We start from the raw sequence: 14618 nt of genomic DNA, 5'->3' as shown, positions 1-14618 counted from the left end.
TGCTTATTTTATGCTATTTTCTTGAAACATACTCGAGAAATAATGAAATATAAAGTATCTACTTTTTTACACTTCTTTACTTTACTTGCTGCAGGTGTCTACATAGAATGGATATTGTCTTATCTACAAAAACGTAATTACAGTCTATTTTTTTTTTCTTATCCCTCATGGGTATTGTACGCTCCATTAAAGTTGCATGAAAGTGAGTTGTATGCACGTATTTAAATGTGATATTGATTTTTTTGCCTTCATATAACACTGCAAAAATTGAACAGTAGCATTCTTGTTTCGAGTTCTTAGAAATCTCTAGAAAAATTGCAAACACAACAATAAATGTATTGTATATGATAGTCAGTTGAAATAATGATGAAAGCATTTTTTCAAAAATCAAACATGTTTTACATGAGATTAAAAAATATGGATGATATTGCTTACATTTGTTTCATTTATAGAAAAAGCTTGAGATTGTACAAAACAAAGATCCATACTGACATGATTAACATGACTGCAGAATATTTGGCGCTTGTTCAACAGTTCTAACATAGCATTACCAAGGTTTCGTTGACTCTGAATATCCATGAATTCCGGAAACTATATTCCCTTTACTTTCTCCAAACCGTTTACCCACGCGTGTGCGTGTTAGTCTCATAAATTTCTCAGCTTGTTCGAAGATATATTATTCACAAAAGGCATTGGTAAAAGACTCCAAGAATAATACTCACCGAGTAAAATCCTATTTTCTTAGCAATTGATGACATACGTCATTGGCGAAGGAATTTATTAGTCAGAAAAAAAATAGGTAATTGATTGTTAATAATAGGAGGAATATCGATCAAAAGATAGCATGAATATTGCGAAAAAAAATTATTAAAATCAATAAGATATTTTTTTTACATAGGCACAATTAAATAAAATTGTAAATGATTTTGAAATGCTCTTTTTTATTTAGACTTGTACCCTCTATGAATGAATCAGTGTAAATTACTGAGAAACAGTGTATATTCACTGATTAGCAGTCATAAAATCATCACTACTTGAATTAGTGTTACTATTATCACTTGAAATAATAAATATTCACTAATTCATTTCTATAGAAAATTGTTTACTACTAGTTTTTAAATTAATAAATTTTTTTTGAACCAATTAAGTATTTAATAATTATTTAGTAAGGTATTCTATTGACATGTATTAGTAGTTTTGTGAATATAAAATTATTTAAAAACAAAAAAAATTAAAGATATTCAATGAATAAAAATTGTTTTTATTATAAATGCATTGGTTATTCATAAATCAGATATTTTGTTGATGTAAAAACAGTAGACTTGATCAAAATACTTGATGGAATTTTTTATATAAATATTTAATACGAATTATTCTGTTCAATATGAAGAATTCTTCTGATAACATAGACTTGAATAATTTTATTAAAATACAATTCATTCTAAATGCTTTCATCGAAACATAAATTTTTCCACTCCAATAGTGAGCTTTAGATGAAACCAAGAAAAAAAAGCTCCATTTTCTATTCAATTTTATCTCATCTTTATATAAAATCACAATTACAACTACTACGAGACAACAGTAGTAAAAAAGCACTCTAGAAAACGACGTAGGACGCTTAGTTATGCCTTGACATTAGACAATGTCAGTGGAATAAGTGTATATGCATATGTAAGCTGGGGCGTAGCAGCCCAAGATGGAGAACAAAAGAAAGTAAATGAAAAAGAAAACGGAAGCTGGACCCGTCAAGACTTCTTTACTTATGGCGAACCGCAGGGTTCCCTTGCATAGATCTCAACAGGGAAACAGCGTACGTGTAACGTACATGAAAAAGCTAAGATATTTATCGTGTTTTTCATTTAAAGGCAGACAAACTATGTGTAATATCTTTTTTCAACATATGTTTACCATTAATTTTTCCATGTGAAATCGACAAACAGTTTTACATTTCTTGAACATATCGTGAAAATAGTTCTTGCGACTAAAATAGCTGTAGACACTTGGGAAATGGATTTATTGGAGACATAATAGAGTAACATATTAAAGAAAATATTTCAATCTGGTGGAAAAAAATCAATGTACATCAATCGATGACAAATAAATTATTAGCGATGATAAAAAATAGTCAACTATTGATCAAACGGTGATGTATTAAAAAATCTTGCTTCCCATCCATTAAATAAATTCTGGAAATTCAAAAAAAACTGTTAGAACTTATTTATTGACTACATTTTACATTGTTTACATTTCAGTACTACTTTACTTTTTCATGCATAAACTTTACTTGTTTACATGTTTTGAAACAAGAAAAAATGACTGAGTACTGTGCTACATAATAATTTCTCAATTTAATAGTACATTGTTAACCAAGTGAGCAAAGTATGACATTCTGACCCGGGTGTAAAATTGCAACTCAAGCCGAAGGCGAGGGGTGGCAAACACCCAGGTAAGGATATCTTACTTTGTTCCCGTAGCCAACATACTATTTTTTATCATACCATCATCCAAACTTAAAGTTTGTTCTCTGTTTTGAAGTTGGAAAAGTGACGTTTTCTCCCTCGCAGAGAAAGACAACATCCGTCTGAGCATGCGCATTGATTTTTTGTCTTTTCATGCGGGATAGAATACGTCGTTTTGGGACCTGAAAACGGGGAGCAAAAATGAAATTTTTTTTATTGATTGACTGTTATTTTATTTACTTTAGCTGTGGACTTTCCGGTGATTGTCTCACCGTAGCTCATCGAAACTTACTAGATAGGTCTAGGGGGTTGAACCTCTTTTAATCTTCTCATTTCTTCACTACTGTCCAGCATGTCTAAGGCTAGTTGGTTCTGATGATCCTTCAAGCGCTGAATGTATTTCCCCTAGAATTGGTTTGATGTCGAGATCGTTGTCTAGCGTATCGTTAGCTACAAACCATGATCCATTAGTAAATAAGCTGTACAGAACCTTTACAGTCGCTATTTTAGATAAAATCAGTACTGTTCTCACAAGAATCATTCATGTTTAGATTCATTTAAAAAAAAATAATTTTTAAATTAAAAAGTTATTTGTTGTATTCCACAGCACTGAGTCATATTTTTATGAGTAAATCAGCTGATTTACACTTCTGGATTTTTCATTTGTAATTGCTATGTTCCATATTAATAATTGTGAGTTATACCATTCGAGCTAACTTTATTAAAAAAAATTAAATTGAAAATAATAATGAGAAAATAAATTATTAATTAAGAATATTAATAAAAATGTTTTAAGTTGATTGTATAAATTTTTGAAAAAATTTATCAAGAATATATTAAATAAAATATGATAGTTACTTGATTTAGCAAAAAACTCAATCGTTAAAGAAGATTTAATATACCCAAATAACTCTAGAAAACCACCGAAATAGTTAGGATAGATAGTAAACTCTTTATATGAGTATCATTCGTAAACTACTTGTGAGGATTTATCGATGGAAAGAGAAATAAAAAAAGAAATCTTGGGAACATATCCTATCTTTCTTATCTGACCACGAAACTCGAAGAAATGCAGTTATAGTCTCAGAATCGCTGAATGGGTTGGACGATTTCTAACGACAGTTTTGCTTCCCATCCCTCTTCTTATCTGATATTCACCAAGTTAAGAAATAAAGGACCGGACAAGAACCAGCCATCTCAAGCTCCTACTCGAGACATCCGCCTTTCTAACCCTCATCTAAAGTAGTTTACCAAACGGTCAGTAACTTCCGAAGATGAGAGAACTTCATTCTGGACCACGACTTAATAAACTTAAAATGTTTAGTTTGACTTCTGTTTTCCTTTCTAATGACTCTAATCGGTTTATAATTCAATGAAGAATGTAACTGAAATAGACGTTCAGTACTAAACTTGGACACATTTTATATATACCATTTTTTATTTCCTTTGTATACTTCATGCATATATACATACACAACTGTTAGCCATGGATGTCAAATCATCTTGAAATAACATCACATTCTCTTTTATATCAGTATCTATGGATATTTATATCCACGTGTATATATAAACCTCAATTTATGGCCATCGAACTACAGGGTGCTGTGGTAACTTTAAAAAAGCTAGCTGTTGAGGATGATAAAATTTTGAAAAAAACGATATAACAGTTTTGTGATAAAAATTATTTAAAATATCAAGAAAAAAAAGTTGGTCTTAAAAATTCACAACATCCGTTGATAAGTTTGAAAAGGTATTTTCACGATTATCAGTAGTTTAAATACAAGTCACAGACTGATACAAACAATATTTATTACCTAAATAAATACTCCAATCGTTAAATAAATATTAGCTAACAATTAATTTCTATAGGAGCGAGCTTTATTCAGTTTAGAATCAACAAATCGTTCGTTGAATATATAAACATGATTTTATTTATTATAGATAAACAGAAATGTTGAAAAAAAATTTAATTATAAATGAAATAAAATATTGAAAGCTATTAAAGAGTGTTGAGTAAAAATTAAAGTACTTCTAAAGCCACATTTCTTGTGTTTTATTGTCATTATTCCCCCAGTATGATACACTTGAAAGCTCTACATAAGCTCTCTAATGTCATCATTGGAACGTTTTTGGTTATATGTAAGCTCAAGGATTTTTTAACTCAATAAATCATGCAAATACTAATAATGGCACGACGAAGCGTTGGATAATTGGAATGTAAACACCGAATAGGTCGAGACTATGGTGAGATGAAGGACTAAAAGGAAGAGTAAGAAGAAGAGGTGGAGGGAGCATTGAAGAACGACCGGCGCTCGGGGCTTTTGGGGGTAGCTTCGAGAGTCACTCAGTTCACGGTCGTCTGTTAATTTCGGGCTCGTGGAAGCGCACAATTCTGCACTACGGATTTGCCTGACAGGACAGAGAGTAGATGCAGACGGTGCGAGTGTCTCAGTAATGAAAATCCTTCAGGAGCTTGTCTTTGTCACGTCATTGTCTTGGAGTCCTGGACAAATGGCTTTGAAGCGTCCAACTGCAGACACCAACAGATATAAACGTATTTTCATTAAGCCTTTTAATTAAATAGCTTTAACTTGAAAAATCATATTTACTAATTAATTATCATTTTCATAACTGTATTAGTTTTCTTTCAGCAATATACTTTTTAGCTAAGTGCTCTTGTCATTCAGTCGAGCGTTTGGTATTAATTAATTAAGAACGAATTCTACAACGTTTATTTATTCATGCAGTTTAATATTAGCAAGATAGAAAATGATTCATTCTTTCCCTCCACTGTTAAGATACTTAATTGGATATTTTTATTGTTGTCTTTAATGATCATGAATGCTTCATTATTTAAAACTTATCAACTGATTTTGAGAATGAATAAACCTTAAATTCCAGAATTATTGATGGCACGGTGCTATTATACAGTTATGTTCTACAACTAGATCATTGGACTTCATATATAATCCCAGGTAGTTTAAATCTTGTCTTCTGATATGGTCCACTTAATTTTTAAGACACTTTGTCCAATATGACACTTGTAGATAAATAAATTTAGACCTGGAGAAGGATTGAAGATCAGAGTTAATGGTTAGTAGTTGGAGATTAGCAGAAGAAAAGGCTGACAAGTCAATCACTGATTCAATAGTAGGCTTGGTGTTGAGAATCAGTAAATAATTATTGATTTACTTGGATTTTCATGAATTTATTTGAAACGACAGTTGAAGCAAAAGAAAAGATATTAATTATACTTTCTATTTTGACATGTTATCAGATTGATAGGTCTGTATTGAAAAAATATTTTTATGTTTTATTTATTAGTCAATAATGGCCTTTATTGTGTTTGAAAGATATCTACATCTTGCAAAAAAAATTACAAAGTGTTAATAGTGCATGAATCACTCATGATTCAAGTAAAAGTACATTTGTACGAATTTGATTTTATCTCTGTGCTGCACGCTCATTTCAATGGTGTTGCTTTATAAAAACTCAGGTTTGATTTAAATTATTCTTAGAAATTCAACTGAGGGTAATGCACGAAAAAAAATTATTTTATTGCTGTAACAGATCATAAGTCTGTTTCTACAAGTCTTTATTTCACCGCGTTTACCACAGCTGGGTAACCTTTGGGTCAAAGTGTTGGAATTATGATCAAGTATTTAGAGCTAGTTTGGACTATCATTGCTCAAGCACTGAGCTCAAGTATTTGTATTGCTCTAGATTATTTGTTGCTTGTAAATAATAATATTGAGTCTGTTGGAATTAATTCCGAATTAGAAAAAAAAAATTAATTAGGGATCAAATGAGGATTATATGTTCTTAGAAAGAAGAACTGCCATAATTAATTGAGGACCAAGCTTGGTATTACAGAGAAATATATTTCGACAATAGTTTTGATCAACCCCACTTAATATTATTACCTCATATAAATTTTATTATTAATAAAAAAATTCCTGATAAAAAATTGAAACACTAAAATAATTATAAAATTGATATTCTTACGATTGATGTTGATAGATATATTTTAAAGAAAGTAGTTTTTTTTTGGACTGTTAAGGGTATAATGACTTAAGAAAGTATAATTCTCTTAAAGTAGATTTAAAGATGTTAATTATAACTGAAACATTATGCAAAAAGTTTAATTCGAATTAATTGGACTACGTGGATTACTCTCTAAAAATGAAGCAGTGAAAATAATGAAATGATTTGCAGAATCAGTGAATATAATATCACTGATTCAATCAGTGGTTCAATGTACTGATTTTGCAGTCCACTTTATTATTTAATTTTTAAAGAGTAGACTATAGTCTTATCCAAGATTTCACAAATGTGTTAAAATAACACATATAGAGTGAGTTTGAAAAGTGTCTACAAGAATAACACATTTTGGGTTGACAGTGACATGAAACTAATTCATTTTAAAATTCTAAATGAATATTTTATCCACAGGTGGTAATAAATCAGCAATAGTCTTTAAGAAATTTTTGCAATGATTGAAAAAATCATTAATATGTCAATAACTAGTTCAGTGACGGAATTCCATCTGCAATAGACATAAAGTTGATGACCTAAAAGTAAAATCGCTGAATATAACAAAGGAAATGTTCTTTCTTCAGTATTTTTTATGTCCCATTTTTTTATCTTGAACTTTTGGCAAGAAATCAAACGATAAAGACTCTCTCGTCATAAGAGACGGCGTCGTCCTGAGGGGTAGCATTGATATTTGTTCCATTTTGAAGTTTAAAGCTGAAACAAAAGCGTAGCTAATTAACACGCTTGAGACGGGAATGGGCGCGCATAGTTGTTTGAATACTGGGCGGCCTCCGTGGCAAGCGGATGCGGTTTTCTCCGCAAAAGAGACAGGTACATACTCATAAGAAAAAGGGTAAAAGAATAAAGATGAGAAGAAGGGGTCGGTCAAACAAACTATGGTAATTAACAGCGATCTTTTTTTTTTTGTCGACATTGTAATATTTTTGCATGTTTCAGAAATTTCATATTTCATATATATGTACTTCATATTTTCTTTGTCTCAAGTTTTGGGGTTACTTTAGATATGAATATTAAATTTTTATATTGTTCCAAACTCATTATTATTATAATTTCGAGACAATATATTCATTTTTTGCGTTACTTAATTTTTACATTGTTAGTGATGCTTAAATTGTGAGAAGAATAATAACGAACAGTAAATGGAGAGAGAATTAGAAGTCCTCTAACCCTCTCAAGCTCAAGCTTGATGACCACCAAAAGCTTTTTACTCTATAATAAGAATAATATCAACTTTTACAGGACCTGCTTTGAAAATATTATTTTTAAATTCAACCATTTTAGACGAATTCATTATTCGACATTTTTTAATTAGTGATATTACTAGTTAAACATCAAATGTATCAGTAAATTAAACACGTTTTGGTATTATAAAGCTTTTTTATAAAAAAAAAGAAGCTAGTGTTATGAATTTTTAACACAAAATTTTTCACATTTTAATCAACACTTTTTCTTTGAAAAAATATATTATTAATTGCAAAAATAATGTGTTTCATGGCTTGAATTTTCGTTGCAATCATTTTGATGGCAAAATTGTAAAGCTCAATGAAAAGTAAAGATATTTTATATAGATTAATATTGGAAATGTAACAGGAATATTATTCAAGCTGAACCACTTGTGTGGACTGCTTTTAATAGGTATTAAAGCGGAAATTAAATAAATATAAAATTTTTCTCTTTCGTCGGAAACTGATTCGATCGAGGAATAATTAATTACTATACATTGAAATAATAAAAAAGGAAATAAATATTAATATAATTACCTGATGTATTCTTAAAGGACAAAATGATTAAAATATCGTGTTAATAAATTCGTCAATTGAACATAATGAATGAAAAGCTTACAAATGATATAGATCGGTGACCGTTCACTCAGAGTAACCCGGAAGCGACGCTTTTACAAAAATTAATCTCTCTCATCACGATGTTATCGAGCGGGCAACTCGTGTTTGGGCAGACAGAAGCTTCGGCTTGTAAACAGACGCGAAAAAAAATATATTTCTCTTTGGCCGTGTGAATCGGCTGGAATGAAAATATTGATACAAATAAAAAAAATTGGATATAATCGCTGAAGCCGAAATACACGAGATAATAAAGTATCGATTTGAATCAAGAGAAGCTACACTCTCTAAAGTATCAAGAAGGTACAAAAAAAATGGTAGTTTATCCGCGTTTCGCATCGATGACTGTTATCCGCACTCAATGCTTCAGGTGCTTCTCTCTCCTATTCGGATATTACTTATTTTTATTTCCATGAACCAATGGCCTTTAACGAGAAATCGATATATCGTTTTCGGAAGTTACGATGTTATTTACGCATCAACTACATTCAGTTGCAATTACATTAGGAAAAATTAGCATTCATTTTTTTATTAATAGATATCAATATTTTTATCAATAACTAAAACAGAAAGCTTCCAATGAATAGTTAAAACAGAGATTAATTTTTTATTTAATCAACTTGTTAGCAGACATTGCAGGAGAAGGTAGGATTATGGTCCAGTTGGTAATATGGTCCATTTGTTTATTTTGCAAATATGTTGTATTTTCCATCATGCAGCCCACAGATATATTGAAAAAGAACTTCTCGGTAATAAACCAAAAACTGAAGTGATGATTAGTGATAATTTGACTGAGAAAAATATGATTTAGTAAAAACAAAAAGTAATCATAGTACACTGCACAGTAATTGTAAAATTTACCCTGCAGGATAATAAACTTTCCCTGCAAGGCAGACATATGTACAAAATGGTAGGACAAATTATACGATCTTTCAGGGTAAATTTTACCGTCCCTCAGGGTACATTTCACTTTTTCTGTGCAGTGTACCACGAATACCCTGTATGGCAGGGTATTTTATACTCAATTCTCTTCTCCATGTAGGTATATTAATTTATAACATTTCAATTACTCTATGAGTAGTAAAGAGTCAAAAACTTGTGATACCATGAATCCCAAAAAATAGTCAGAGTTAATAAGTTGTATGACATTTTTTTATGATACATTAATTGGTTAATCTTTGCTGTGTACAAACAAGTAGTATCAACATAATGGAATGTAATGAGTCTCTTGTCCTTAATGTTGGGAATAATTCCTATTACTCTAATTTGGCTTTGGTTTACCCTGCAATGCAAAGGTTAATTTTCTTGTAGATAAGGTTTTTTTTTACTAAACAATTGCGACTATTGTGTTGTATTATTATCAACATCATTCTAGAGACATAAGTAATGTTTTTTGATGTAATACTTTGATAATATTTTTACTGTCTTCTTATTTGTATTATTGGAAGATTTTAGGGAGCTTACACTGTATTACTTCCATTATATATCAGTTTATAAGAGTTTTTTTTGTTATATCCAACGTACCAAAAAAGCTGAATCTATGTTAAGTCCTTCAAAGATCAACCGTTGTACATAATTCAGAAAAAGCACGGCTTTCGATCGGATTTATGTTTCAGATATTTTTTAGAAAGATGCTGAAAATTATTGCAAAAATTCTCGAATCAAGGATTATTCTATATACATTAAATTAAACAAAAAAAGTACCTAGTATTTTATTAGATGAATATGTCTATAGGAGAGAAGAATTGAGTAGTGCAATTATGGTACACTGCACTAAAATTGTAAAATTTACTTTACGGTTTGATAAAATTCACTCTAGAAGATAGCATAACTTTACCTTCCACTTCGTAAAAAATACATACGTTTCAGGACTTCTATAATCTGCAAACTTTCATAGAATAATTCATATTAATTGATGTACATATTCGAAATATAATTTACATCTTGTAATCAGCTTTTAGCTAGAAGTTCTACTTGATAAAAATTTTAAGCATTACATATCTAGCTCATATTTAATGCTCATATGAATATCTTTAAACCATTTTTCATATTCGATATTTATCTTTTAAAAATGTATCACTCATATGTTATTGATGATCAGCTATTATTAATTGATTGATGCAACTCTAGGTATGCAATGTACATCAGTGAGCTCTAATGCGAAAATAGAAGTGTTTCATTTAACTTGATGCTTGCTAGGAGGAAGTCAAATCTATCATAAATATAAAACTTTGTTTTTGATAATAAATTTCATTCAATTGATTTAAGCTCATTGTTTATAAAGTTTTATGATCACTCATGAAAAACATTAGCAAAATATTCAATCAACTACGAATGGATATTTTTTTAAATTTAAATGACAAAAATCTTAATTATTTTTGTTATTTCAAATCAAACGTGATTCTAAGCTAATTTTGTTGTTAAATTATTAACAAGATGTTATTAATAATCGTCATTATATATCAGCAGTAGTGGCAAATTTATCTGTGCAAATTTTATTCAATACTTTATCACAAAATCTGCATCAAGATAGAATTCTTGACGAAACTTTTTTACCCTTTATGTTTGTCCCTTCCTCTTTCTGGTTTCTCGTACATAAGGTTGAGCAGCAATTTGCTAAATTATTGGTTATGATTTTCCCTTTAGTGAAGGACACTCAAGGAGCCGCAGGCAAAAATTCAGAGCCCACTGACTTTAGAAGTTTAACTTAAAATTCTAATAAAAACGAATGGATAGACACACTCGTGTTATACAAGTGTTCATTGTTAGTACTCTGACAAACAGTGCGATTAATTGAATTTTTAAAATTAATTATATTACTCAGAACTTATCGAACTTTGAGTCGAGTAGTTGAACTCATCATTTATTAATAATTCTATACATTCGAAGAAAAATAATACTTGAATAACTAAATGAGCTTTAGAGTTAAATCGTATACTACTATAAGTGTAATGCGCATGATCAGAAACTAGAGGAAGTACCAGAGAGAGGATAGTCTTTCTTCGTGTGCACCCTTGTTCGTAGATTGTCGGAGTGTGTGTTGGCTGATCGGGGTAGCTCAACCCACGTGGCGTAACATCGTGATGTCAGTCGCGTTCGGCGAGCCGTCCGCGCTTCTCGCGATTTTTTCCCTGTTCTTACAGTTCGAATAGACTTTACGATTTGTGGAAACTTTTGATATTCAAGAGTTCATTGAATAGTAGTCAGCTTTTTTCCATTCTTTCTCGCTTGGGTAAGTCGTTAATTTTTTTTCCAAAAAACATAGTCAAGAGTAGATTTAAGTACTTGAACATTTTTTCACAAAACTCCAGACACTATTTTATTATTTTATCATCCAATTGAATAACTATTTTCCAATCAACTAGTGCTAACAGTAATATCAATTCAATTTAGAAATTCCTAAATAATTTTGTTACTATAATTTACTTTCACTTATTACCTCAATAATTTTTTTTTATTGTTAAATAATTAATAATGAGAAAATAAATTAAGGTAATAATTCTTTTTTGGAGCACAAATTCAATAGAAAGCTTATAAAAGAAAAAATAATGATACTTATTTAAGTGTTATTGAATGAAAGAAAATAAATTCACATTCTAAACACACCTATGTCATGAAACACTAATCAATCACTGTACTAGAATGTATTTAATTTAAAATACCGCTAAGGCTGATACCAATATATATATGTATATATATTAAATCATTCATTGTTTAATGAATATAATCATAAATCAACACTATTTTCACTGGATAGTAACTCAGTCGACTTATCAAAATGGATTATTAGTTTACAATTAATATCACACACTAAATATCAGCATATTATTTATTACTCAATCATTACAAAATTATTGATTTTTAATACTTTCCCCAACTTATTCCTTCACTTTCATTAAAGAAATTTCCTCTTCAAGCTTCTAATATTGGAACATTATTCATAGTCCTTCAGTCTATTCACATCATCCCTATTGAGTAACGTAAGCTTATATTATGGATTAATTGACGTTCGATAGACAGCGGTATAAGAAAGATTTTTTTTCCATCATAAAAGGAACGAAACAATGGATAAGAACCCACAAAGACTTATTTTTGTTACGGCTTTTCATATTGTCTGTTCACTCTTTCCCCTATATACGATCTTCTGTTGATGATAACAGACCGCGAGAACATCAGTAACAAATCGACAAGAAAGATTATGGAGTACAAAGAAAGTATATAAGAAAGAAAGTATTTTGTATTTTTTTATTTACATGCTTAAAACAAAACATTGATTGTAACACAAAATCAAGCGTGAAGGGTGCTCTTGCAACTCCCGCCGGGTTGTTTTTGATACGTTGCCTGGCCTTGACGTTTCGATAAACAGTCAACATTGTACGTACCATGTTTCATACTTTTTTATATTTTTTTTTTCTGTTTTGTATAATTTTCTTTGTTCTACTCTTCGCTCCCTCTTAGAAGTACTTCAAACCTGAAATGTGTCATAATTGCTTGTGGATTTGTTTTTTTTTTCTCTTTCTTATTTTAATTTTCATGTTTAATTGTTGTCTTTGAATAATCAAAAAGAGGAGATAGGGATTTTTGAAAAGCCCACGGTTTCTATATTACTTTCATCAAAAGAGTGTAAAGTTTTGTGTGGAATAGAAAAGAACAGATTTTTTTAGGTTTGTGGTGATAGTTCTTATTAATTTAGAAGTTCTTTTGGAGTTTTAACATTATTTTAATCGAGTTTAAAATATCAAGAACAAAAAAATTTAAGTAATCATTGTTAAGTTGTACTACAACACTCCAAAGTGAAAAAAAAATCATGATCAAATAATTATTAAAAGGATTTTACCGGTGTCAAGACTTGAATTGATCTGTCCTTAAAATTGAGTTTGTCAAGCTCCATTTCTTAAACTCTTTTGTTTGAGATCTGAGGAATCAATGGCATTGTTACTCTATTGATTTTTCAATTTTCATTTAAGCTTTTGTTTAATAATAAAAAATCATTTTCCAACCATTATTTAATAATAAAATAATCATTTTTTAAAATCATTATTATTCTTAGAAAAAATATTTTACTTCAATTTGTTGCAACAAAATTCTTTAATATTGACTTTTATTTCATCTATCTGAAAACAAAACAACAAGTCCAATTACACTAATTTTTTAAACTGATTGTATAGTTGGACGAAAAAAATAACAGAGAAAGAGCAATTTTTTTAATAAATAAAAAAATATTCCAGATGATTCAACAGTAATTACCTTACAATATATTCCATTAATTCAAGAATAATATCCATAATTCATTCAAACTAAGTCTACAACAGCAATTCCAATTCAAGTTTTATTTGCCATTGTTGAAAATCCAAACATTTCATTCAAATACTCAAAAAAAAATTTGTTACAGTGTTGTGTTATCAACTGTGTACAATTGAAATACATTCAGTTCAATTGACCTCAATACAATTAAGAAGATTTTTATTCATCCAACATACATAGACCAACAATGAGTTTACCAACTGACAGTGATCATAATTTACTTTGTAAAAGTTCCACAAAAATAGAAACCAATAGTCGACTAAACTGCTCTAACAAAAATCCACTTACTAGAGCCAACTTCGAAAAAAGAAAAATAAAACAGTGATTGTTAATAATTATTTTATTGGAAACTCAAAATATTTTTCGTTTGTATTTGTTCTTTAACATCTTGATAACAGTCCAAGTGCAAACAATATCAATTAATTTCACATAACTGGAAAATTCATGTCTAGTATATTTCGTTAATCAGAAACAGTATTATATCTGGCGAAATTACGTTTACCCATTATATTAAGCGAAAAGTTAGCTGACAGCCAAATTCAAACATCACGATAACCATGTATCATCTGTATTCATTCATTTTCCCTCATTCAAACATATAGCCATACACAGTTACCCAGAGTATCACATGCTCTTTGGAAATTCAATTAAAACAAGCCTATTGTTTGATCTTTTCATATAATTCAATATTTAATTATTTACAATCATCAAGTATTTAGATTTTATATTTCTATTATACCTCATGTATTATATTAGGTTGATAAGTGGACTAATAGGCCCTACTCTATTGATTACTCGTTAAAAAGCCAATTTATTCAGCAAAATTATCGATTTCACTTCACATGTAGACCAACAGTATACTTGAAGTGTGTAATGAACTCGAGATATTTAACATTCATCTCTTTATACCAACGTACATTTATTTTTGCGTTATGAGTCATCATGTAAATTATTCTCAAGT

The 14618-nt window shown here is 29.7% G+C and overlaps 1 protein-coding gene across 7 annotated transcripts in view; it reads left to right on the top strand.

Annotated features, from left to right (window-relative positions):
* LOC118073177 (tensin-1-like) overlaps positions 1-14618 on the top strand; it is a 156009-nt gene that overhangs the window by 53340 nt on the left and 88051 nt on the right. Inside the window, exon 1 of one of the 7 annotated variants that reach the window (XM_035093517.1) lies at positions 11453-11585. The exons of 5 other annotated variants lie outside the window; for them this stretch is intronic. The gene's annotated coding sequence lies outside the window, so the exon portion shown is untranslated. Of the gene's footprint in view, positions 1-11452; positions 11586-14618 lie in introns of those variants that run through there. One more of the 7 variants, XM_035093519.1, reaches the window with a different exon arrangement.

The sequence above is a fragment of the Chelonus insularis genome, unplaced genomic scaffold, assembly GCF_013357705.1.
Source record: "Chelonus insularis isolate UGA/USDA-ARS -01 unplaced genomic scaffold, ASM1335770v1 scaffold_277_pilon, whole genome shotgun sequence".
Taxonomy (NCBI): Eukaryota; Metazoa; Arthropoda; class Insecta; order Hymenoptera; family Braconidae; genus Chelonus; species Chelonus insularis.
The sequence above is the reverse complement of the archived record's forward strand: the minus strand, read 5'-3'. Positions and strand labels throughout refer to the sequence as shown.